General features: G+C 40.3%; 1 long non-coding RNA gene across 1 annotated transcript; it reads left to right on the forward strand.

Annotated features, from left to right (window-relative positions):
* The first annotated feature begins 5,247 nt into the window (after positions 1-5,247).
* Positions 5,248-11,440, forward strand: LOC138979214 (uncharacterized). Its single transcript, XR_011459938.1, has 3 exons — positions 5,248-5,553; positions 5,924-6,048; positions 11,311-11,440. It is a non-coding gene; the product is annotated as an uncharacterized lncRNA (long non-coding RNA).
* The last annotated feature ends 12,818 nt before the right edge of the window (positions 11,441-24,258 follow it).

The following is a 24,258-nucleotide window of genomic DNA, read 5'->3' on the forward strand; positions in this document are numbered from 1 at the left end:
TACATCATGGACTCCAAAAAATATATGACAGTGCAGATTCCGATTTGGGCAAATAACTACTTTCCTCCCGACCTTTGGCCTCGCGCCGAACAATGTGACACATTTGTATGAAGTTCCAAAATCGTATCGCACGGCTCAGAAAACCATATCAGTTGCACGCAAAAATAAATCTCGGAACTGATCTGATGTATGGGATGCAATAAACAAACGTTTCTTTCATTATGAAAGCAATGCAGGTCGAACAAAATAAAACAAGTCGCGTAAGGCGAAAATACAATATTTAGTCAAGTAGCTGTGGAACTCACAGAATGAAAGTGAACGCAATGTAATTTTTCAGCAAGACCGTATACTCGTAGCATCGTCAGTCCACCGCTCATGGCAAAGGCAGTGAAATTGACAAGAAGAGCGGGGTAGTAGTTGCGCTAAGAAGGATATCACGCTTTTCTGTACCTCTCTTTGTTTTAACTTTCTGAGCGTGTTTTTAATCCAAACATATCATATCTATATGTTTTTGGAATCAGGAAACGACAAGAAATAAGATGAAAGTGTTTTTAAATTGATTTAGACAATTTAATTTTGATAATAATTTTTATATATTTAATTTTCAGAGCTTGTTTTTAATCCGAATATAACATATTTATATGTTTTTGGAATCAGCAAATGATGGAGAATAAGATAAACGTAAATTTGGATCGTTTTATAAAGTTTTATTTTTTTTTACAATTTTCAGATTTGTAATGACCAAAGTCATTAATTAATTTTTAAGCCACCAAGCTGAAATGCAATACCAAACCCCGGGCTTCGTCGAACAATACTTGACCAAAATTTCAACCAATTTGGTTGAAAAATGAGGGCGTGACAGTGCCGCCTCAACTTTCACGAAAAGCCGGATATGACGTCATCAAAGACATTTATCCAAAAAATGAAAAAAACGTTCGGGGATTTCATACCCAGGAACTCTCATGTCAAATTTCATAAAGATCGGTCCAGTAGTTTAGTCTGAATCGCTCTACACACACACACACACACACACACACACACGCACGCACGCACACACACACGCACATACACCACGACCCTCGTTTCGATTCCCCCTCGATGTTAAAATATTTAGTCAAAACTTGACTAAATATAAAAAACGAGTACCCTCCCTTGCATCGTAGCAGACGACTGTTTGTGAGTCTGTCAGCAGTGTGTTTGGTCTGGCAGTGTCGGTGTGGGAACTGACAGAAGCTAGGGAGCACAGATAATAGAAGCCCTGTCACATAGACTAATCACACAATCAATACACATTTGGCTCATGTTTTAAATGACAGTTTCGAGTTTGTTAGTCAAACTCAAAGCAACAACACTGGTCTGGTGACATGCGTAGCGGGACCGAGAAGCGTCCTTACCTGGTTTGGCTTCGCTATCAAACATCGTATTTCCCGTATTTTGAGAGCAAGTCTACTCTTTTGCCTGGCTCTGCTGTAAGTCCACATTGGCGATGAAGGTATCCAAGAACTTAACATGTGTGCATTTTTCCGTAATCCAGTTATATTCCTTCAAAATGCAATCAATCGGCGGTGACAGACTTGGTGTCAGCAATTCGCGACTTCACCAACTTGGTCCCGTTTTCCTCACACCCATACCAGTTTAGGTTCATCCATGCAAACACACTCGCACGTAGATACATTTCAAATAGGGAGCAAATGGTTAAATCTAAACCTACATATGTGTTCCCTAAAATTTGCTTCTCTGTCAATAAGCCTAATTGTATAATAATACGTTCGAGAAAAACAACGTGGAATCGATTCTGAATCGAGTAAGCCAAATGGGTGCCAAACCGGTTTCGCCCGTTCTGCCGACCTGAAACGCAAAACAAAAGAATTGTGCGCTTCAACTAAATTGATTTCTATACGACTTCATTACTTTCTTGCAACTTATGAACCTTTACTTAAAGCTTTTAAATGGTCTGAAAGTAGTGTTACCGCGTACTTATCGATGCACTCATTCGTTTTATTTTTTCAGCGACGGTCACTTAGTTTAAGGTTGCAAAAGGGCCAAGTCTCGCTGGCACCACTGTTTTACACTCCACAGATCGCAACAGTGCCGCTAGTAGTCTACACTTTGTGTTTGATGGTAGACTGTGATATACAGATTACAACACTCGTGTTTTTACATTTAGTCAAGTTATGACTAAATGTTTTAACATCGAGGGGGGAATCGAGACGAGGGTCGTGGTGTATGTGTGTGTGTATGTGTGTGTGTATGTGTGTGTGTGTGTGTGTGTGTGTGCGTGCGTGTAGAGCGATTCAGACCAAACTACTGGACCGATCTTTATGAAATTTGACATGAAAGTTCCTGGGTATGATATCCCCATACGTTTTTTTCATTTTTTTCATAAATGTCTTTGATGACGTCATATCCGGCTTTTCGTGAAAGTTGAGGCGGCACTGTCACGCGATCATTTTTCAACCAAATTGGTTGAAAGTTTGGTCAAGTATTGTTCGACGAAGCCCGGACTGCGGTATTGCATTTCAGCGTGGTGGCTTAAAAATTAATTGGTGACTTTGGTCATTAAAAATCTGAAAATTGTTTCTTTTATAAAACGATCCAAATTTTCGTTCATCTTATTCTCCATCATTTGCTGATTCCAAAAACATATAAATATGTTATAAACAAGCTCTGAAAATTAAATATATAAAAATTATTTTCAAAATTAAATTGTCGAAATCAATTTAAAAACACTTTCATCTTATTCCTTGTTGGTTCCTGATTCCAAAAACATATAGATATGATATGTTTGGATTAAAAACACGCTCAGAAAGTTAAAACGAAGAGAGGTACAGAAAAGCGTGCTATCCTTCTTAGCGCAACTACTACCCCGCTCTTCTTGTCAATTTCACTGCCTTTGCCATGAGCGGTGGACTGACGATGCTGCGAGTATACGGTCTTGCTGCGTTGCATTGCGTTCCGTTTCATTCTGTGAGTTCGACAGCTAGTTGACTAAATGTTGTATTTTCGCCCTACGCGACTTTTTTCTTTTTTTTTACAATTTTGTCGTCAGTTTGTGATTTCAATGCGACTTGCTGTATCTGCAATAGCACGAAATTGTGTACCTCTGAATCTGAAATGCAACAAACGACTGCGAGTCACACGAACTAATATCCTTATCGGCGGCGGTTAGCTTCAAAGACGCAAGCGATATGCAGAAAGTTCGTCTGCTTGCCTTGGTGAAACACGATCATTGCGTGTCTTGCTTCCGGCCTCCCTTTTTATATTTAGTCAAGTTTTGACTAAATATTTTAACGTAGAGGGGGGAATCGAGACGAGGGTCGTGGTGTATGTGTGTGTGTGTGTGTGTGTGTGTGTGTGTGTGTGTCTGTGTGTGTGTGTAGAGCGATTCAGACTAAACTACTGGACCGATCTTTATGAAATTTGACATGAGAGTTCCTGGGTATGAAATCCCCGAACGTTTTTTTCATTTTTTTGATAAATGTCTTTGATGACGTCATATCCGGCTTTTCGTGAAAGTTGAGGCGGCACTGTCACGCCCTCATTTTTCAACCAAATTGGTTGAAATTTTGGTCAAGTAATTTTCGACGAAGCCCGGGGTTCGGTATTGCATTTCAGCTTGGTGGCTTAAAAATTAATCAATGACTTTGGTCATTAAAAATCTGAAAATTGTAAAAAAAAATAAAAATTTATAAAACGATCTAAATTTACGTTTATCTTATTCTCCATCATTTGCTGATTCCAAAAACATATAAATATGCTATATTCGGATTAAAAACAAGCTCTAAAAATTAAATATATAAAAATTATTATCAAAATTAAATTGTCCAAATCAATTTAAAAACACTTTCATCTTATTCCTTGTCGGTTCCTGATTCCAAAAACATATAGATATGATATGTTTGGATTAAAAACACGCTCAGAAAGTTAAAACAAAGAGAGGTACAGAAAAGCGTGCTATCCTTCTTAGCGCAACTACTACCCCGCTCTTCTTGTCAATTTCACTGCCTTTGCCATGAGCGGTGGACTGACGATGCTACGAGTATACGGTCTTGCTGAAAAATGGCAGCTACTTGACTAAATATTGTATTTTCGCCTTACGCGACTTGTTACATTTACTCAAGTTTTGACTAAATGTTTTAACGTAGAGGGGGGAATCGAGACGAGGGTCATGGTGTATGTGTGTGTGTGTGTGTAGAGCGGTTCAGACTAAACTACTGGACCGATCTTTATGAAATTTGACATGAGAGTTCCTGAGTATGATATCCTCACAGGTTGTTTTCATTTTTTTGATAAATGTCTTTGATGACGTCATATCCGGCTTTTCGTGAAAGTGGAGGCGGCACTGTCACGCCCTCATTTTTTAACCAAATTGGTTGAAAGTTTGGTCAAGTAATCTTCGACGAAGCCCGGACTTCGGTATTGCATTTCAGCGTGGTGGCTTAAAAATTAATTAATGACTTTGGTCATTAAAAAACTGAAAATTGTAAAAAAATAATTTTTTTTTATAACACGATTCAAATTTACATTCATCTTATTCTCCATTATGTTCTGATTCCAAAAACATATAAATATGTTATATTTGGATTAACAACAAGCTCTGAAAATTAAATATATAAAAATTATTATCAATTTTTTTTTTTCGAAATCAATTTAAAAACACTTTCATCTTATTCCTTGTCGGTTCCTGATTCCAAAAACATATAGATATGATATGTTTGGATTAAAAACACGCTCAGAAAGTTAAAACGAAGAGAGGTACAGAAAAGCGTGCTATCCTTCTCAGCGCAACGAATACCCCGCTCTTCTTGTCAATTTCACTGGCACTGCCTTTGCCACGGGCGGTGGAGTGACGATGCTACGAGTATACGGTCTTGCTGCGTTGCGTTGCGTTCAGTTTCATTCTGTGACTTCGACAGCTACTTGACTAAATGTTGTATTTTCGCCTTACGCGACTTGTTATATATATAGGCTCGTGTGTCCCTTGATGTTCATCCGCTGGGTCTTGACTGAAATACAAACCATATAAAAAAAAAACCACTGTTGTAACCTATATATATATGTATAATTATGTGCGCCTGTCAGCTTCCCTTCTTGTGTAAAACAAACACACAGACGGGGAGGGGGGGATGGAGGACAAGGCATTTGGGTGGGGGTAAGGGGGGAGGGAATATATGGTCTGTTGGTCATTTTATGCAGGGCGGTCTATGCGCGTCATTGACATAGGTTTTAATTTGTGTGTTTCAGCGACGAGACTGTACCCTTGTGACAGTTCCGGGTACCGTGATGTGCAAGAGAACACTGCCGTCACGTTTTACTGTGACCAGTACAGTGGGGGTGTGGAGTGGAGCTACAAAACACCGAGGATTGCGAGCTTTACAAGCTACAGTACATGCGATGCAACAGTGTGCACACGATCTGTCGCGGATAGCTTTACCCCCACCTACATCTCGGCGGGCAACAGCAGTCTGACCTCCAGACTGACCTCCAGGAGTCTTAACCAACTTGGTGGGGAATACAAATGTGGTAGCAACAAATGCAAGTTACACATAATCGGTAAGTGCGTATGTCTGAGTGTGTGTGTGTGTGTGTGTGTGTGTGTGTGTGTGTGTGTGTGTGTGTGTGTGTGTGTGTCTGTGTGTGTGTGTGTGTGTGTTTGTCTGTCTGTCTGTGTCAGTTTAAATATGTGTGTTTGGGGGGGGGGGGGGTTGAATAATGATGAGTGTGTGTTTGTGAGTCTGTCTGCCTGTCAATGCATGTATCTGTGTGGGTGTCATCGTCTCTCTATTAAGCTGCAAACACACTTGCACGTAGCATGTTTTTCATCTGTGCATTTATGTTCTTGTCTCTGTCGAATTACTTGACTTTCTTGCATGTTTACAATTGCATCAAGCTGAATATGTTTGCTGGCGTGCGTGTGTTCCAGTACCTGCATCAGTGACCAAACCAACCAGTTTTATCACACGAACTGACCAAGGGTTCTCCTTACACTGCCAAACTAGGATTACGAAGGTCTACTCATCTAAAGGGCAGTACTCGTGTATCTGGCAGGTAATGTAATCTTTAACTGCAACTATTTATGTAACACTTATCACCATCTTTGTGTTCATACCATTACAAGACACAAGAGTTCAATTCAATCGTGTTGAATACATTAGGGAAATGTCTCAGCTTAAAGTTAGGATTCGATTAAAACGGAGTAACACAGACTTGTTGCTTGACTGACATGGAAGATGGATCTACACGTGAGTAGATCCAGCGCAGCAGTCTGAACTGGCACGCTTTACTATCGCTGTTAGTGGCGTGCCATTTCAGTCTGCTGCGCTAGACTGGGTTTTGATGTTGAAAGACCTGTTTTTTGTCAATTGTTCTCTTGCGTTCACATTTCCATACCATCACGCGCATTGTTCGTTTTGTACCAACATTAATCCCTAATTGTAATATTTATTTGGGTTGACGTTTGCAAAATGCTGAATTTTTGCAACCATATACTGACAAAAGTTATTACAGTTGAATAAAACGTTTCTGAAAAGTTCCAGTACGCCCAAACAAAACGTCATGCTATTTTACACATGCACTCTTTTGCAAATGTGTTAACAATACTCATGTCAAATAGAAAGCAAAACAACGAGCCATTACAAAACTACAGGATTTTTACCGGCATAGCCCACACAAAACGACACCAAAACAAGCCTTTTACGGCTTCTGACGAGGCCGACACAAGTCTTCTTTAAAATGGCAAAACAACACTGCTAAACACAACAGCCTAACCAAATAAATGTAGAAGAGTAGAACATTAGTTGTTCTTCCATTTGAGATCAAACACGGGGTCACTCTTGCTTATTTTGATATTTTAATGATTTTGGGGGGTGTCCTAGGTCTCCGGTCCACTGCATAAACACTAATTCATGAAAAAAGAAACTTTTTATTTCATACGGTAGGGGAATAAATTACCTATCTGGCAATATACTTGGTTTCAATATAACTGGCCGCATCACAAAGATCAACTGCAAAATGTATCTGTGTACTTTTTTATGACGGGTAGTGTAGTAGATCGAACCAACTTATATTTGGAGTGGCACAGTCAAAAGTGATCGTCTCGCGATTGTTAAGGTGAGCTTCTACCATTCAGAAACGCAGACATTGGTTTTTTTCGTGACTTGGGATTGACCGCTAAGTAGTATCCGATGTATTAGATATCAGAGCCCGTGATATAACTGGTCCAAATGGGCGAATTGTTATCATCCATGACTCCTACATATTCTATACTATTAACTTGTCATCAACAAAATGTCAATGCCGTGACGTAAATGTGTACATGACGCAATTAATAAAAATAAGAACATCCACATTTTCTTTTAATTTTCAGTTTACTGAGGTTCCTACACAATACTGATAACATAATTGTGTTCCATCAAACATTTGTACATTAATGAATAATAAAAGCGCATCGACTATTGAAAGTCTGGAGGAAAAGTCTTCACGGAATCTTTACTGTGTTTTTCAAGCGACCCTTCAGTTAAAAACAACTATACATTTCGGGATTGCGGCTAAAGCTTGGTTCTCCCAATAAAATGTTGTTTAGATTGCAATAACTGGAGACATTATTTGTGTTCTTGAAGTTATGGTCAACTTGCAGCATGTGCAGTACATTATGTTGTTCATGATGGCGGTTCCAGTGCTATTTATTGCTGTTTTTGTGTTCATCGTTAATACTTCCGACTGTACATGTAACTTAAAATATTGAAAGCAATATTTATGGCTGAGACAAAAATGGCAAAGACATATTAAACAACGTATTTCTTTTTATGTTCAGTCAGTTGTTGGGCGGGGATATAGCTCAGTTGGTAGCGCGCTGGATTTGTATTCAGTTGGCCGCTGTTAGCGTGAGTTCGATCCCAGGTTCGGCGGAAATTTATTTCAGAGTCAACTTTGTGTGCAGACTCTCTTCGGTGTCCGAACCCCCCCCCCCCCCCCCCCCCCCCCCCCCCGTGTACACTACATTGGGTGTGCACGTTAAAGATCGGCAAAATTGCTTAGGCACAGTTAATAATTGTCTACCTATACCCGTGTGACTTGGAATAATAGGCCGTGAAAGGTAAATATGCGCCGAAATGGCTGCAATTACTGGCCGTAGAAAAGTTCATCTCACACGGCATCACTGCAGAGCGCCTAGAACTGTACCCACGGAATGTGCGCGATATAAGCGTCATTGATTGATTGATTGATTGAGTATTTGAATAATTAGTGCTTTTAGTTATGTGCTATAGAAATCTCCTTAATAAATAAATAATTATACTATATGACGGTTTTTGATGTCTAGGTGGTATATAGTACCCTATGTCGAGATGCACACAATCTCTTCTCGGCGACACTGTTCTCTCTTGTCATAGAAGTAGCAGCAGAATCTAGTTCTTGTTTGAAAGATTGCATTAATACAGGAATATTTACGGATTGTTCAAGTTTCACAACATCCTCCACAGATAGTCAAAAGATAATCGATAGATGCCCACAATGGGAGAACAAAGTCAATTCTTGTCAAAGATCCATAGTAATAATAACACACGGACTTGACACAATGTTTATGAAATGTTGCATGAGATTCTTAGCTTGAAGTCGTTGGATACATGAAGACTGGATGAAGAACAGCGGCTGTTGAGACGGAGACAATCCTGGGAAAGGCAGATCGAAGTCGTCAACTTGCACGCTGGATTACAAAGAGTCGTGATTGTAGCCTTTAGCGACGATCAAGTAGATAAGTCAGGATCAGTCGGGATTATATAAACAGTTGGTCCACCTCCCATCGAAGAGAGGTCAGTGCCTGCACAACAAGGCGATGGGCTAAAACCAGAACCAATTACCTCAAAATAACATGTTTTGCAACTTTATAGTTTTTTGACTTATGGTAACATGATTCTCACTTTCTGTGCAGGATTCTTGAAAATCTTGCATAATTTGTTCTGGCTCCAAGCATTTCTCCTGCTCATCTTGGAAGCAGAATCCTCTAACTCCATCCAGGTTGGAAGCAGAACGTGCTAAGTTCAGTCTAGTCTGTTCTGCTTCTGAGGCCTGTGGAAAAAGGAGAGTGTTTCACTGCGAGCCAGATGCAGCCATCGTAACCTGACCTCTTCTGCTTGTTGTGTGACAGTCACTTTTCCTGTTCATAGCGCAGCCAGATAAGTGCACAATAGCGCTAGTGGTGTCTGGTCATGACCCTTTCTGTGTGGTGTGGGATTTCCCCCAGCATACAGAATAGTGTAACTAGCAGTAGTAGAGTCTGCTGTCGACAGAAAAAGGAATTTGAGAGACTGTGGGAACTAAAACAGGTCAGTGACACCTGTCATGTGTCAGTATCCGAATTCCTGACTCCGGATGTACCTTAACAGCTGCAGTCTCCAAGCAGGGTTTAACGCAATTAACTTTCCTGTGCGATAAAGAGTGAACAGAGATGTGAATGAAGAATGAATTGGGGAAGTGTATTCTGGAAGCAGAACAAACTATACCTTTTTTGCATATGAAAAAGCTGTTCAATTAAATTGATTACTTGTGTGCATGACCAGTGTATCCTCAAAGTCAAGTGTGTAAACTAAGAGGGCTACAATCCTGTGTTTACTATGTTTTATAAGGGGTTGAAATCTTCAAGTGGCCATTTCTCAAAATGGTGAAAATCCAGTTAGATGGTTCTGGTTTTAACCCATCGAAGTGTAGTATACCGTTAACATATTGTTTACCTAACACATTCAAAACGAAACAGAACATGTAACCGCATCTTGGAGAAATGGAACACAGATAACATACACGTATCCTTAAATTTCTTCTAACGACTAGAAAAATGATTACAAGAGCACAAACATGGATTGGCTTCGTCACAAAGCTATTGGTTATCGACACATACAGTCAGAATTTTTTGTTTTTGGCAAATCGACGTTGCAGTTCCGGAACAAATTTAATGATCAACATTACTTTGCGAATGTGCGTTCAAACGTGTTTTTCACTTAATATAACGATGCACAGGTCGAAAATATGGCCAAGAACAAATCTATGGTACTTCGAAGAAAGAAGAATAGCAACATTCTTGTCCAATACGACTTGCAATTTACCGTGTGCGCTGTGAAATCTCCCTACCTTCAAAGCAGACGAAAAGCAGACATCTTCATTTACTTCCAAGGGAGAAATCGTTGGTAATAAAGTCTTGCCCAAACATACTTCTGCACGCTTTCGTTTCTTTTCATATTCAGTTCGCAAAAATGAAGTGTCCTTGGTTTTCTCAACTTGTCAAGTCAGTCAAAGCGACCGCAGAACATAGAACTGGGAAATGACACTGCTTGAATTACGAAAGATCTCCGATGAAGAAAGTATAAATGACGTCATGTGGTCACACCTATATCAAGAACTAAGCGTCGCTCAGAACCAGCGCCCTTCCATTGCTACCCAAACCTTGGATTCGAGTTTGGGTAAATAAACATGCACAAACCTGTGCGCATCATCAGTGATTAGAAAAAGACCACAACCAAAAAAGAAGAAGAAGAAAAAAACAGGCACTCATTTATTGTATTCAATTGTGTGTGTTTATTAAGCCCGACAGATTAACTTCATGTTTTAATATTGCTTTAAAAGACTTGTTTCTTCCTCTGCTGGGCAAACGATTTGACTTGTGAGTACCTTCAGGTTAACTGACGGCTAACTGAGAAATGAAGTCAGACGTTTTCAAGAAAGTAAACGATCTTCAGGAGATATATATTTCGTAAAGTGATCATTTCAACCCAAGTCACTTTGCCCTCTTTCACCAAATGTTCGTCCCGTTTTTATCGGAACACTTCGCCTAAAATACATGCTTCTGCGCGTTTGGGTTAAAACGGTTTTGTTTTTTAAGCTTCCAATAAGATTTATTTACAAATCATCATGTTCTCAGACCAACATAGATTTGAGACGTGCTGCTAAAAATCAGTAGAACTGAATATCAGCTTTTTCAGCTTTTGCCGGTATAAGGAGAATATGTATTAGTTTATTTATTTATCAAGTTCAGGTTTGCATGAAGTTAAACTAAAACTGCATGGTAAATTCAGTTGCTTTCAGTACTGAAAGAGTCACACCTTTCAATGAAACTTAACCCATTTAACCCTACTGTCCCATTGTTGGGACGCTGAATGAAATCCACTGCTGTTCTTAATTAGACTAGGGAGGCAAGGGAATACAACATATATTTGCTCCACCTTCGTTCCGATGCACAGTTAAAGCAGAGACGGTGGAAACAGCATGTACTTAGAAAATGACATGAGCTGTTATATCCCGTAAATTATTCAATCATTTCAGACTGGACAGATTAAAGTGAACGGCACGCTGAACCTCAAGCCACCCCCGGATGACACCAACAACACTTCAGAAAGGATGGGAACATGCAACGTCACGCTGCGATTGTCTAACATCACTGATGACATATGTAACGTGACTGTCTTGCCTGGAAACACATTTGCTTCCAGTGGCATTGGTGAGCCTGCTCTATTGTTAAAGTTAAAAGTGCATTATCAAACATGATTTGTGAGTAAGTAACTGATCTCTTCCTTGCTTTTAAAAACAATATACAAAGTGATGTGAGTATATCTACTATTAAAGGCTGGGCAGCTGGATAAAACGTTTAGTACACAGACGCATTGTGTGTTTGTGTGCGTGTGTGTGTGTGTGTGTGTGTGTGTGTGTGTGCGTGTGTGTGTGTGTGTGTGTGTGGTTATCTGTGTGTATTTGTATATATGTGTGTGGTTGCGTGCGTGCGTGTTAGCGCAACGTGCATTTATTCAATCGAGGGAGTGCAATTGACAGTTGACAGAATATGGTTCTGTTATACTCTAATCATAAAACCGAAACTCTTGTGATATGAGATGGTAAATACAGTGCAATATTATATTTGATAATAATTATTTGATTGTATATAGGTATACACACGTATGACCTTATTTATAATTTAAATGTAATTGTATTATATTATTAGATGATAACACTGGATATTTTAAGATGATAGGGCTTGTGGCAATACAATAGGTGTGCTTGTTTTATATGTGGACCTATGTGTTTTATGTGTTGTAGTCCTATCAGTAAATGTTCTAACACTTCTTAAGTTACATGCATGTACTTCTATTGTTGTTGGACGTCTTATCTAAGAGGGTATAGTCTTTGTATTGAAATCCGCCGCGCAGTTAGGCTGATCTAACGTGTGAAAGAGACTGACTGCAAGTTTAGAAAACAGCAAGAAATCCTTGTTGTAATGGTGTTTTTGACAAAGACCTGTATTTTGTCCTAGTGCGGGCGCAATGGCGTAGTGGTAAGACATCGGCCTCCTAATCGGAAGGTCGTGAGTTCAAATCCCGGCCACGGCCGCCTGGTGGGTTAAGAGTGGAGATTTTTCCGATCTACCATGTGCAGACCTGATAGTGCTTTATTCCCTTTGTGTGTACAAGCAAGCACAAGACAAGACCAAGACAATATCCTGTAATCCATGTCAGAGTTTTGTGGGTTATAGAAACACGAAAATACCCAGCATGCTTCCTTCGAAATCGGCCTATGCTGCCTTAATGGCGGGGTAAAAACGGCCATACACGTAAAAACCCACGCATGCAAAAACATGAGTGAACGTGGGAGTTTCAGCCCATGAACGAAGAAGAAGAAAAGAAGAAGTTCCATGGCAGTACTTCCGAATAGAAGTTGTTATGGTCTTCCGTTAAGATTGTGTAAACGTTCGTAACGCTCTATAGCGACAACTGTGACATGTATGAAACGTTGAAACCCGTTACAACATCAATTCCCCGATTCTGGTTGCTCTAAATACTGGAACACATCAGTCCAGGCTTTTACTCCGGTGTGGAGTGGGGAGAGGGGGGGGGGTGGCTAAATTCTATATTCTATATTTTCAGATTATCATTACCATATAGTGTTTACGTAAATTGTGTTTTCTGCTATCCTTTATTTGTGTCAGTGCGCCCCTCTCAGCCAAAGATCAGCTGCCCGACCTGCCCGGTGCCAGAGAACAGCACTGTCACCTGCACGTGTAGCACTGACAACTTGGGGCAGCCTGGGGGACGACTTGTCTGGTACACGGGAACCAACGGCATCTTTGACAGAGAAATTGTGCGTGGAAACGTTATGGTCAACAACCTTTCCATGACGTGGCTTGTGACGCAAAGTGATCATAACGTCACGATGTTCCGATGTGTCAATGAGTGGATATACAATGTTACTGCCTTGACCGACTTCACCGCCATCGTGACCTGGGATGAAAACTGTAAGCACACCAGACAATTGGTTGTAATGTAATAACACAGAAAGAGACATGTTTTTGTCAGCAACATATGTAAAGTGTAGTGTAGTGTAGTGTAGTGTAGTGTATCTCGTAGTGTAGTGTAGTGTAGTGTAGTGTAGGGTAGGGTAGTGTAGTGTAGTGTAGTGTAAAGACGCTTTCTTCTAAAAATCAGCTCAGAAGGTAACGACTTCGATGTAGGAACTTTATAATTATATAACTCAATTATTCAAATTCAAAATATGCATTTACTTGTCGCCTGCACAACCGGTGATAGTTAAGAAAAGTATATTACGTTGTGTTGTACACTGAGCCGGTCGTGTTTATAGATTCAATTCAAAGACAAACACAAATATCATTTATCACCTGCTCTCTTTATTTCCTTGCTTCGACGGGCTTAACACTAACTGAAATATCAAAGTGGCACAAGTACTTACTGGTGGTGAATAAACATGCACAAAAGATTACATCGCAGGCCAGACCTGCATAGTCTTTTTCATTGTTCAACAGGTTCTTTTTAAACACAATACAACAGTCGGTAAAAACAAACACAGCCATCACTTTAACTGCCAATTTCAAATTTGTCCAAGCTACGTCGACAAGACGCAGAAGAAAACGAAGTGCTGATTCAACCAGCAGTCATTGCTTTGGTAAGTAATTCTATTGAATGTTTTAAAAGTACTGTAAGATGGTGTGTGTGTGTGTGTGTGTGTGTGTGTGTGTGTGTGTGTGTGTTTGTGTGTGTGTGTGTGTGTGTGTGTGTGTGTGTGTGTGTGTGTGTGTGTGTGTGTGTGTGTGTGTGTGTGTGTAGGATAAAAATCCTCTTTTCAAAAACATCCGAAGAATTAAATGACCATTTTGCAAAAGTAGCATCCAAAACTATTTCTGAAAATAAAAGCGCCCTTAATGACCTTAAAATGCTAAACTAATTTTGCAACTCAAAGCGTATATATACTCCAAAATGTTTATTCTACCAATCACAGGACCAGAAGTGTACAATGCTCTAGCTGATACAACTGAAACAAACTGGCACTCGAGGTATTGACGGTTTAGATGGAACAATTCTTACACTAGCTGCACCAATGATATGCGAATCCGTGACATACATATACAATCTGTGTATAGCCAAATGTTACTTTCCAGTTATGTTAAAAAGCTAAAAGGAATTCCAATATAGGAATTAATCTGGGGAAAATTCAAACCGCAGCGCTGAGTTCAATAACTTTTTTCAAGATTTTCTCTATAAATCTCTTTTAGCGCACTGTGTGATTGTTTCAATAACGATATGGTCAGTATCTACAAGAGATTAGAACGTTTGACAAGGCACATTTTTGTCTGCAGGCGAATGTATGACTGTGTGGACAGGTCGAGTTAGATCTACTTTTGTCTGTGTGCCGGCTGTCTCATGCCTTGCAAGCTTCTCGCCAGAGTTGCACATTTCGGGGGTATTGAAGGTTAAATCGCCGACGATGATTTTACGAGCTGAATACCATCTGCACCGTTTTATCGATAAGCCACTAACAGTATGAGTTACACTTATGCTTAATGTACCCGTAAGCATACCGTTTCTCTTTTATATTCAGTTAATTATAGGTAGCGATACATCTACCAGAACTGTCTACGCTCCAAATAATTTAACAACCCCCAAGCAACTGAGTGACGTCCCCAGATGTCAAAGTGACACGATCGTTTGCTCATTCGCAACAAATTAAGTTGGCATGTTATTTGTCGTAATGTATAGATCTGCATTCATCTGGGAGGCGGGTGCTATGATTACACGGTACAATGTTCTGAAGGCTTCGTGTTTTCTATTTACATCGTCATTGTCCTGACATATGCAAAAACGTTCATTTCAGTACTGAAATGACGCTGTCGTCTGCTACACGTACGTAGGACAGTCAATCGAATCAGTCGACTTCCAAATGCTGCATGGTCTAGCTAGAAATCTGTCTAAAAAAATCACTTCTGTTTTTAGCCGCGGGGAATTGCAGGGTCACGCATCATTTGGTATTGTTGAGACGATAAGCTGCATGTCACTAACAGAGGATGAGAATGATTTTAGTCTTCTCAAATCGAAGGAAGGGGCACAGCCTCACTGTTGCAAATGCGAATGAATACGCTGCCTGGGTTTGTTAGCACACTCCAAGAGTGCGCTAACAGATGTAAGCGCATTGCGATTAGCCAATCAACTGTTCCACATAAGTCATGTAACACCAGTGCTTACTGACAACTAATTAAGTTACTGAGACATCACAGTGCGCTTAGAAATTTTTAGAGCAAATCGAGAAAATGAATTATTGAACGAATGGCGTAGCCCTGAGTTCCATAATTATTTTCGAGATTCGCTCTATAAATCTCTTAGCGCACTGTGATTGTTTCAATAACGATATTGTCAGTGACCACAATATATTAGAACGTTTGACCAGGCTCCTTTTTATTCTGCGGGCGTTTGGATAACTTTGTGCACAGGTCGACTTAGATCCACCTTTCTTGTGTGTGCTGGTGTTGCAATGCCTGTCACTTGCAGAAAAAACTCTTACCTTACTTTTCTAATTTCTTTGGTGAATTCCTGTGTATCTGTAAACTAGAACGTGCAATATTTTCATACTCTTGATTTCAACCCGGAACAAAAATGCGCTATTATTATGTGCACCTTCGAATTTCACATGACCAACATGCAGCTTATTGCGACCTTTAACCTTAAACCTTGATGCAAATTTCGGGAGTGTCGTCAGCTTCTAACACCGAACCGCAGTTATTTACGATTCGATGATCCTCTGCACATTTGATCGATTATCAATTGAAAGTATGCGTTATAGTTATGCTTAATTTAAGCGTGAGCATACAATTGTACTTTTATATTTGATTAATTAGTGTTAACAAAGTGGTAGTCATTTTGGAGGCTTCCGTTTTCGATTTGTGACAGCGTCGTATTTGTTAAAACTGTTATATATATTTTTTTTTACCACGATGTCACGTTTCAATAGATCACATAAGGTGATTATGAACGGTTAGTTACTGCTAACTAGCCACACCACGATCCATTCTCACAGTCATACACATAGATAGAATCAACAAAAGTATAAGTTTCAGACGCCTGTTTATATACTATCTCGCCACCTCTCTCGAGACTCCACTCCAAAAGATGTTTTACGTTCAAAACGTAAAAAAAGGGGTCACTGACAAAAATGCCAGTTAAAGTTTTGAAAATGATAACACGCTGATCTCGTGTAAAGACAGGACAGATAGCTGTCTGTAAAAAGCGCTGGTTAAATGCAGTTGTCACAACCCACGTCGTCACCACTCAAATATAATTACAAATAGTAAAAGATGACTTGGTGGTAAAAGGGCGCAATGGCACAGTACACTTATAGCTTTTAGTTACGGAGTGGGCGACCCGTAAATAGTCCTTCCCCACTACTGATTCGTTGATTGGAGTGCCGGCTGGCGTGGAACGAAGCAGGGAATCGTGGGGAAATCGGGCGCGTCACTCAGCTGCTGAAGACAACGGGTGGTCGTGTAGGTGACGTCACTGCCTGCCGGAAGACCCCTGCAGACGGTGACGGCCTCACCGGTTATCACAGCAGCAGCAACAGCATACAGCACCGCGGCACCAGGTTACAGCATACAGCTCCGCGAAGATAAGTCGGTGGCGATAAGTACCGCTGAATCCCGCGTAGATACGTCGATATACGATGAGTATATCCGATAAGTAGGAAAAAGGCTGCAACAAAAAGCATCGGTGCACTAAACATGCCACGCAACCCTTCACCCCCCACCTTCAAACATATCACCTTTACATATTTCATCGAGCACGTGGCCTGCACAAACGAACTTTTAAAACAACAAATCGGCTATTTTCCTTCCTTCTCTCCATATCTGCAAAAAACATATACAGATTATTATTTTAGCGTCACAAAGAGCAAATTATGCGCTAACCTGGAAAGAACAACAGAGAGTATTTCATTCCACAAACATAGACTCGTCAACACCGTTAAATAACGATTTATTACCTCAACAGCCTAATGTAAGTAGCTCTCCTTTAAGCGAATCCGCTTTCTTTGTATGGCAATCGTCCGTCGACGAATTTCCTGCCACACTCCTCTTGTGCTGAATTTACTTCATGCGTGGAAATTGTTTCCCCGCTCAGCCAAGAACAACCTGACAACCTCGTCGTCAGCAACATGTAAACAGCAAAAAAGTGGTCCCTTCTTGACGTTCCTAAAAGCCCTACTGTACAAACAGAACGGCACGTTGACATAAAATGATGTCCCGTGTTGAATATCATCAAACTCTTAGGAAAAAGACACCAACACTTCTATCTTGCTGCTCAATGCTCAAGTGTGTCGTTTCAAGTCATCCTCAAAACACCTTGAAAAACATCACGTAACTCTAGCGACCAATCACTATCGTCCCACGTACAGCTCAGTTCCCAGTTGATTTTGTCCAGACAGCAAAATCACGCACGTGGAACCCCTGTACACAATGTCGTCCTTTGCATGCCAGCCAGGCGTGCAGAAAACGAAATCTCCGTGCCAAGCTCGGTCAGCAGAAACCAGCCCGTCGCCAAAAGCACAGGCGTTTTTCGTTGCAATTCGAGAAAGGCACCTTACAGAGTGTTCCTTTCTCAATCTATGTCACTAAAACCTTGACACACGAGACAAAAGCACCAGCTAAGTCCTCTGAAATTACAACTGTCCTTAGAGACAACTCAAATACAGCAAGTTAAACACATCGCATATTTGGCATAACTGTCGATGAAGAAATGAAATGGCAAACACACATAAACAACCTCTGCAAAGTGCTATTAAGGATTTTATATTTGTTGTCAAAACAACAAAATTATGCAAAGTCTGAAAAACTCATATTAATTTTGCTTCAACATTGTGGGATGGCTGCAGTTATGTTCACTTACTAAAACTCAATTCTGTGTACCGTGGTGCTGCTAAGTTTATTCTGCATGAATCGCACATGTCTACAGAAATGAAGTTAAACAGCCTTATATTCCTTCCCCTCAAAACCCATCTTGCATAAGGCTGTCTTTATGTTCATGGTGATGTGGCCAAATAATTATGTGTTATCGTATTTTACATCCGTTACTGCAGAGGTATAGTTCACACAATTTACTCTCACCAATTCCTCGTATAGATCTGTATAAATCAAGCTTGCAAGCTTTGCTTATTCAGGATCATCTCTGTGGAACTCTTTACCAATTGAAATCATTGAAAACGATCCATATCTTTAAAAGCCTTTAAAAGGCGGGTGCACACACACTTGATGACAATGTAAACTGCCCCTTGAAATCTAGTTGTTATTGAGTATTCTGATTATGTATGCAATGCTCTTAAGGTTTAAAAAAAATTGTATATGCATGCGTAGTGAATCTGAATGCGCACTTCCTTGACCCCCTCTCTCTTCTTCTTGAATCTAAATTGCCTTTTTATGACCCCGTTTAACGATGCATAGCTGCAATGTTTTATTTTTGTTTTATTTTTTTTTGTTTTAGACTTGTCGTCTGATGACATTATGTTGAAAGGACAGGTTGGAAGCATATATATGGAAGCCTAAAATCTTTATCCTTGTGCAATAAAGTTCTGATTTCTGAGTTATCTTTCTCTCTCTCTCTCTCTCTCTCTCTCTCTCTCTCTCTCTCTCTCTCTCTCTCTCTCTCTCTCTCTCTCTCTCTCTCTCTCTCTCCCCCTCACTCTCTCTCTCTCGCTCTCTCGCTCTCTCGCTCTGTCTCTGTCTCTCTCACTCTCTCTCTCTCTATCTCTCTCTCTCTCTCTCTCTCTTTCTGCCTCTCTCACTCTCTCTCTCTCTGTCTCTCTCTCTCTCTGTCTCTCTCTCTCTCTCTCTCTCTCTCTCTCTCTCTCTCTCTCTCTCTCTCTCTCTCTCTCTCTCTCTCTCTCTCTCTCTCTCTTAACAGTTACATTCTGAAGCTGTTTCTAGCAAGAATGCATTGCTATCACTAACCTCTATATATTTTGTTGATGATGATAATGATGTCGACGATGATGATGATGATGATGATGATGATGAGGTTGTTGTTGTGCGTGTGTGTGAGTGTGTGTGTGTGTGTGTGTGTGTGTGTGTGTGTGTGTGTGTGTGTGTGTGTGTGTGTGTGTGTGTGTGTGTGTGTGTAGGATAAAAATCCTCTTTTCAAAAACATTCGAAGAATTAAATGACCCTTTTTTTGCAAAAGTAGCATCCAAAACTATTTCTGAAAATAAAAGCGCCCTTAATGACCTTAAAATGCTAAACTAATTTTGCAACTCAAAGCGTATATATACTCCAAAATGTTTATTCTACCAATCACAGGACCAGAAGTGTACAATGCTCTAGCTGATACAACTGAAACAAACTGGCACTCGAGGTATTGACGGTTTAGATGGAACAATTCTTACACTAGCTGCACCAATGATATGCGAATCCGTGACATACATATACAATCTGTGTATAGCCAAATGTTACTTTCCAGTTATGTTAAAAAGCTAGAAGGAATTCCAATATAGGAATTAATCTGGGGAAAATTCAAACCGCAGCGCTAAGTTCAATAATTATTTTCAAGATTTGCTCTATAAATCTCTTAGCGCAATGTGCTTGTTTCAATAACGATATTGTCAGTAACTACAAGAGATTAGAACGTTTGACCAGGCACATTTTTTTCTGCAGGCGAATGTATAACTGAGTGGACAGGTCGAGTTAGATCTACTTGTGTGTGTGTGCGGGCTTTCTCATGCCTTGCAAGCTTCTCGCCGGAGTTGCATATTTCGGGGATATTGGCGGTTTAATCGCCGACGATGATTTTACGATTTAATGACCTTCTGCACCGTTTTATCGATTAGGCACTAACATTATGAGTTACAGTTAAGTTTAAATGTACCCGTAAGCATACAGTTTCACTTTTATATTCAGTTGATTATTGGTAGCAAGACATCTACCAGAAGTTTCAACGCTCCCAATAATTGAACAAATCCCAAGCAACTGAGTGACGTCCCCTGATGTAAAAGTGACACGGTGGTTCGCTCATTCGCAAAAAATAAAGTTGGCATGTTATATTTCGTAATGTATCTGCATTCATCTGGGAGGCTGGTGCTATGATTACACGGTAAGACTGTTTTGAAGCCTTCGCGTTTTCTATTTACATCGTTGTTGTCCTGATACATATAATAGCCTATTCGAAAACCGTTCATTTCAGTACTGAACTGACGCTGCTACAGGTACGTAGGGCTGTCAATCGAATCAGTCGACTTCCTAATGCTGCATGGTCTAGCTAGAAATCTGTCCAAAAAAATCACTTCTGTTTTTAGCCGCGGGGAATTGCAGGGTCACGCATCATTTGGTATTGTTGAGACGATAAGCTGCATGTCACTAACAGAGGATGAGAATGATTTTAGTCTTCTCAAATCGAAGGAAGGGGCACAGCCTCACTGTTGCAAATGCGAATGAATACGCTGCCTGGGTTTGTTAGCACACTCCAAGAGTGCGCTAACAGATGTAAGCGCATTGCGATTAGCCAATCAACTGTTCCACATAAGTCATGTAACACCAGTGCTTACTGACAACTAATTAAGTTATTGACACATCACAGTGCGCTAAGGGATTTATAGACCAAATCGAGAAAATTAATTATTGAACGAAGCGCGTAGCGCTGAGTTCAACACTTATTTTCGAGATTTGCTCTATAAATCTCTTTACGTACTGTGATTGCTTCAATAACGATATTGTCAGTAACCACAATATATTAGAACGTTTAACCAGGCACATTTTTTTCTACGGGCGTTTGGATAACTGTTTGCACAGGTCGACTTAGATCTACTTTTCTTATGCTGGTGTTGCAATGCCTTTCACTTGCAGACACAACTCTTACCTTATTTGCATTTCTTTTGTGAATTCCTGTGTATCTGTAAACTAGAAAGTGCAATATTTGTATACAGACTTCATTTCAACTCGGAACAAAAATGCGCTATTATTATGTGCACCTTCGAATTTCACATGACCAACATGCAGCTTATTGCGACCTTTAACCTTGAACCTTGATGCACATTTCGGGAGTGTCATCTGCTTCGAACACCAACCCGCAGTTATTTACGATTCGATGATCCTCTGCACATTTGATCGATTATCAATTGAAAGTATGCGTTATAGTTATGCTTAATTTAGGTGTGAACATACAATTGTACTTTTATATTTGATTAATTAGTGTTAACAAAGTGGTAGTCATTTTGGAGGCTTCCGTTTTCGATTTGTGACAGCGTCGTATTTGTTAAAACTGTTATATATATTTTTTTTTACCACGATGTCACGTTTCAATAGATCACATAAGGTGATTATGAACGGTTAGTTACTGCTAACTAGCCACACCACGATCCACTCTCACAGTCATACAAATAGATAGAATCAACAAAAGTATAAGTTTCAGACGCCTGTTTATATACTATCTCGCCACCTCTCTCGAGACTCCACTCCAAAAGATGTTTTACGTTCAAAACGTAAAAAAAGGGGTCACTGACAAAAATGCCAGTTAAAGTTTTGAAAATGATAACACGCTGATCTCGTGTAAAGACAGGACAGATAGCTGTCTGTGAAAAGCGCTGGTTAAATGCAGTTGTCACAACCCACGTCGTCACCACTCAAATATAATCACAAACAGTAAAAGATGACTTGGTGGTAAACGGGCGCAATGGCACAGTACACTTATAGCTTTTAGTTACGGAGTGGGCGACCCGTAAATAGTCCTTCCCCGCTACTGCTTCGTTGATTGGAGTGCCGGCTGGCGTGGAACGAAGCAGGGAATCGTGGGGAAATCAGGCGCCTCACTCAGCTGCTGAAGACAACGGGTGGTCGTGTAGGTGACGTCACTGCCTGCCGGAAGACCCCTGCAGACGGTGACGGCCTCACCGGTTATCCCAGCAGCAGCAACAGCATACAGCACCGCGACACCAGGTTACAGCATACAGCAGATGTTCCGGTTACAGCATACAGCTCCGCGAAGATAAGTCGGTGGCGATAAGTACCGCTGAATTCCGCGTAGATACGTCGATATACGATGAGTATATCGGATGAGTAGGAAAAAGGCTGCAACAAAAAGCATCGGTGCACTAAACATGCCACGCAACCCTTCACCCTCCACCTTCAAACATGTCACCTTTACATATTTTATCGAGTACGTGGCCTGCACAAACGAACTTTTAAAACAACAAATCAGCTATTTTCCTTCCTTCTCTCCATATCTGCAAAAACCATATACATATTAGTATTTTAGCGTCACAAAGAGCAAATTATGCGCTAACCTGGAAAGAACAATAGAGAGTATTTCATTCCACAAACATAGACTCGTCAACACCGTTAAATAACGATGTATTACCTCAACAGCCTAATGTAAGTAGCTCTCCTTTAAGCGAATCCGCTTTCTTTGTATGGCAATCGTCCGTCGACGAATTTCCTGCCACACTCCTCTTGTGCTGAATTTACTTCATGCGTGGAAATTGTTTCCCCGCTCAGCCAAGAACAACCTGACAACCTCGTCGTCAGCAACATGTAAACAGCAAAAAAGTGGTCCCTTCTTGACGTTCCTAAAAGCCCTACTGTACAAACAGAACGGCACGTTGACATAAAATGATGTCCCGTGTTGAATATCATCAAACTCTTAGGAAAAAGACACCAACACTTCTATCTTGCTGCTCAATGCTCAAGTGTGTCGTTTCAAGTCATCCTCAAAACACCTTGAAAAACATCACGTAACTCTAGCGACCAATCACTATCGTCCCACGTACAGCTCAGTTCCCAGTTGATTTTGTCCAGACAGCAAAATCACGCACGTGGAACCCCTGTACACAATGTCGTCCTTTGCATGCCAGCCAGGCGTGCAGAAAACGAAATCTCCGTGCCAAGCTCGGTCAGCAGAAACCAGCCCGTCGCCAAAAGCACAGGCGTTTTTCGTTGCAATTCGAGAAAGGCACCTTACAGAGTGTTCCTTTCTCAATCTATGTCACTAAAACCTTGACACACGAGGCAGAAGCACCAGCTAAGTCCTCTGAAATTACAACTGTCCTTGGAGACAACTCAAATACAGCAAGTTAAACACATCGCATACTTGGCATAACTGTCGATGAAGAAATGAAATGGCAAACACACATAAACAACTTCTGCAAAGTGTTATCAAGGAATCTATATTTGTTGTCAAAACAACAAAATTATGCAAAGTCTGAAAAACTCATATTAATTTTGCTTCAACAGTGTGGAAAGGCTGCAGTGATGTTCACTTACTAAAACTCAATTATTTGTACCGTCGTGCTGCTAAGTTATCCTGCATAAATCGCACATGTCTACAGAAATGAAGTTAAACAGTCTTCCCCTTAAAACCCATCTTGCATACAAAAAGGCTGTCTTTATGTTCATGGTGATGTGTCCAAACATGTGCAATCGTATTTTACACACGTTACGAAGAGGTGTGGGTCTCATAATTCACTCCCACCAATTTCTCGTATATATCTTTATCCATCCAGCTTTGCCTTTTCAGGATTATCTCTGTAGAACTCTTTACCAATTGAAATCAGCGATCCACATCTTTAAACGCCTTTAAAAGCGGTTGCACACACTTTAATGACAATTTAAACTGCCCCCTAGCTCAAATCTAGTTTGTATTGAGTATTCTGATTATGTATGCAATGCTCTTAAGGTTTAAAAAAAATTGTATATGCATGCGTAGTGAATCTGAATGCGCACTTCCTTGACCCCCTCTCTCTTCTTCTTGAATCTAAATTGCCTTTTTATGACCCCGTTTAACGATGCATAGCTGCAATGTTTTATTTTTTTTGTTTTTGTTGTTGTTTTAGACTTGTCGTCTGATGACATTATGTTGAAAGGACAGGTTGGAAGCATATATATGGAAGCCTAAAATCTTTATCCTTGTGCAATAAAGTTCTGATTTCTGAGTTATCTTTCTCTCTCTCTCTCTCTCTCTCTCTCTC

The sequence above is a fragment of the Littorina saxatilis genome, linkage group LG10 (genome assembly GCF_037325665.1).
Source record: "Littorina saxatilis isolate snail1 linkage group LG10, US_GU_Lsax_2.0, whole genome shotgun sequence".
Taxonomy (NCBI): domain Eukaryota; kingdom Metazoa; phylum Mollusca; class Gastropoda; order Littorinimorpha; family Littorinidae; genus Littorina; species Littorina saxatilis.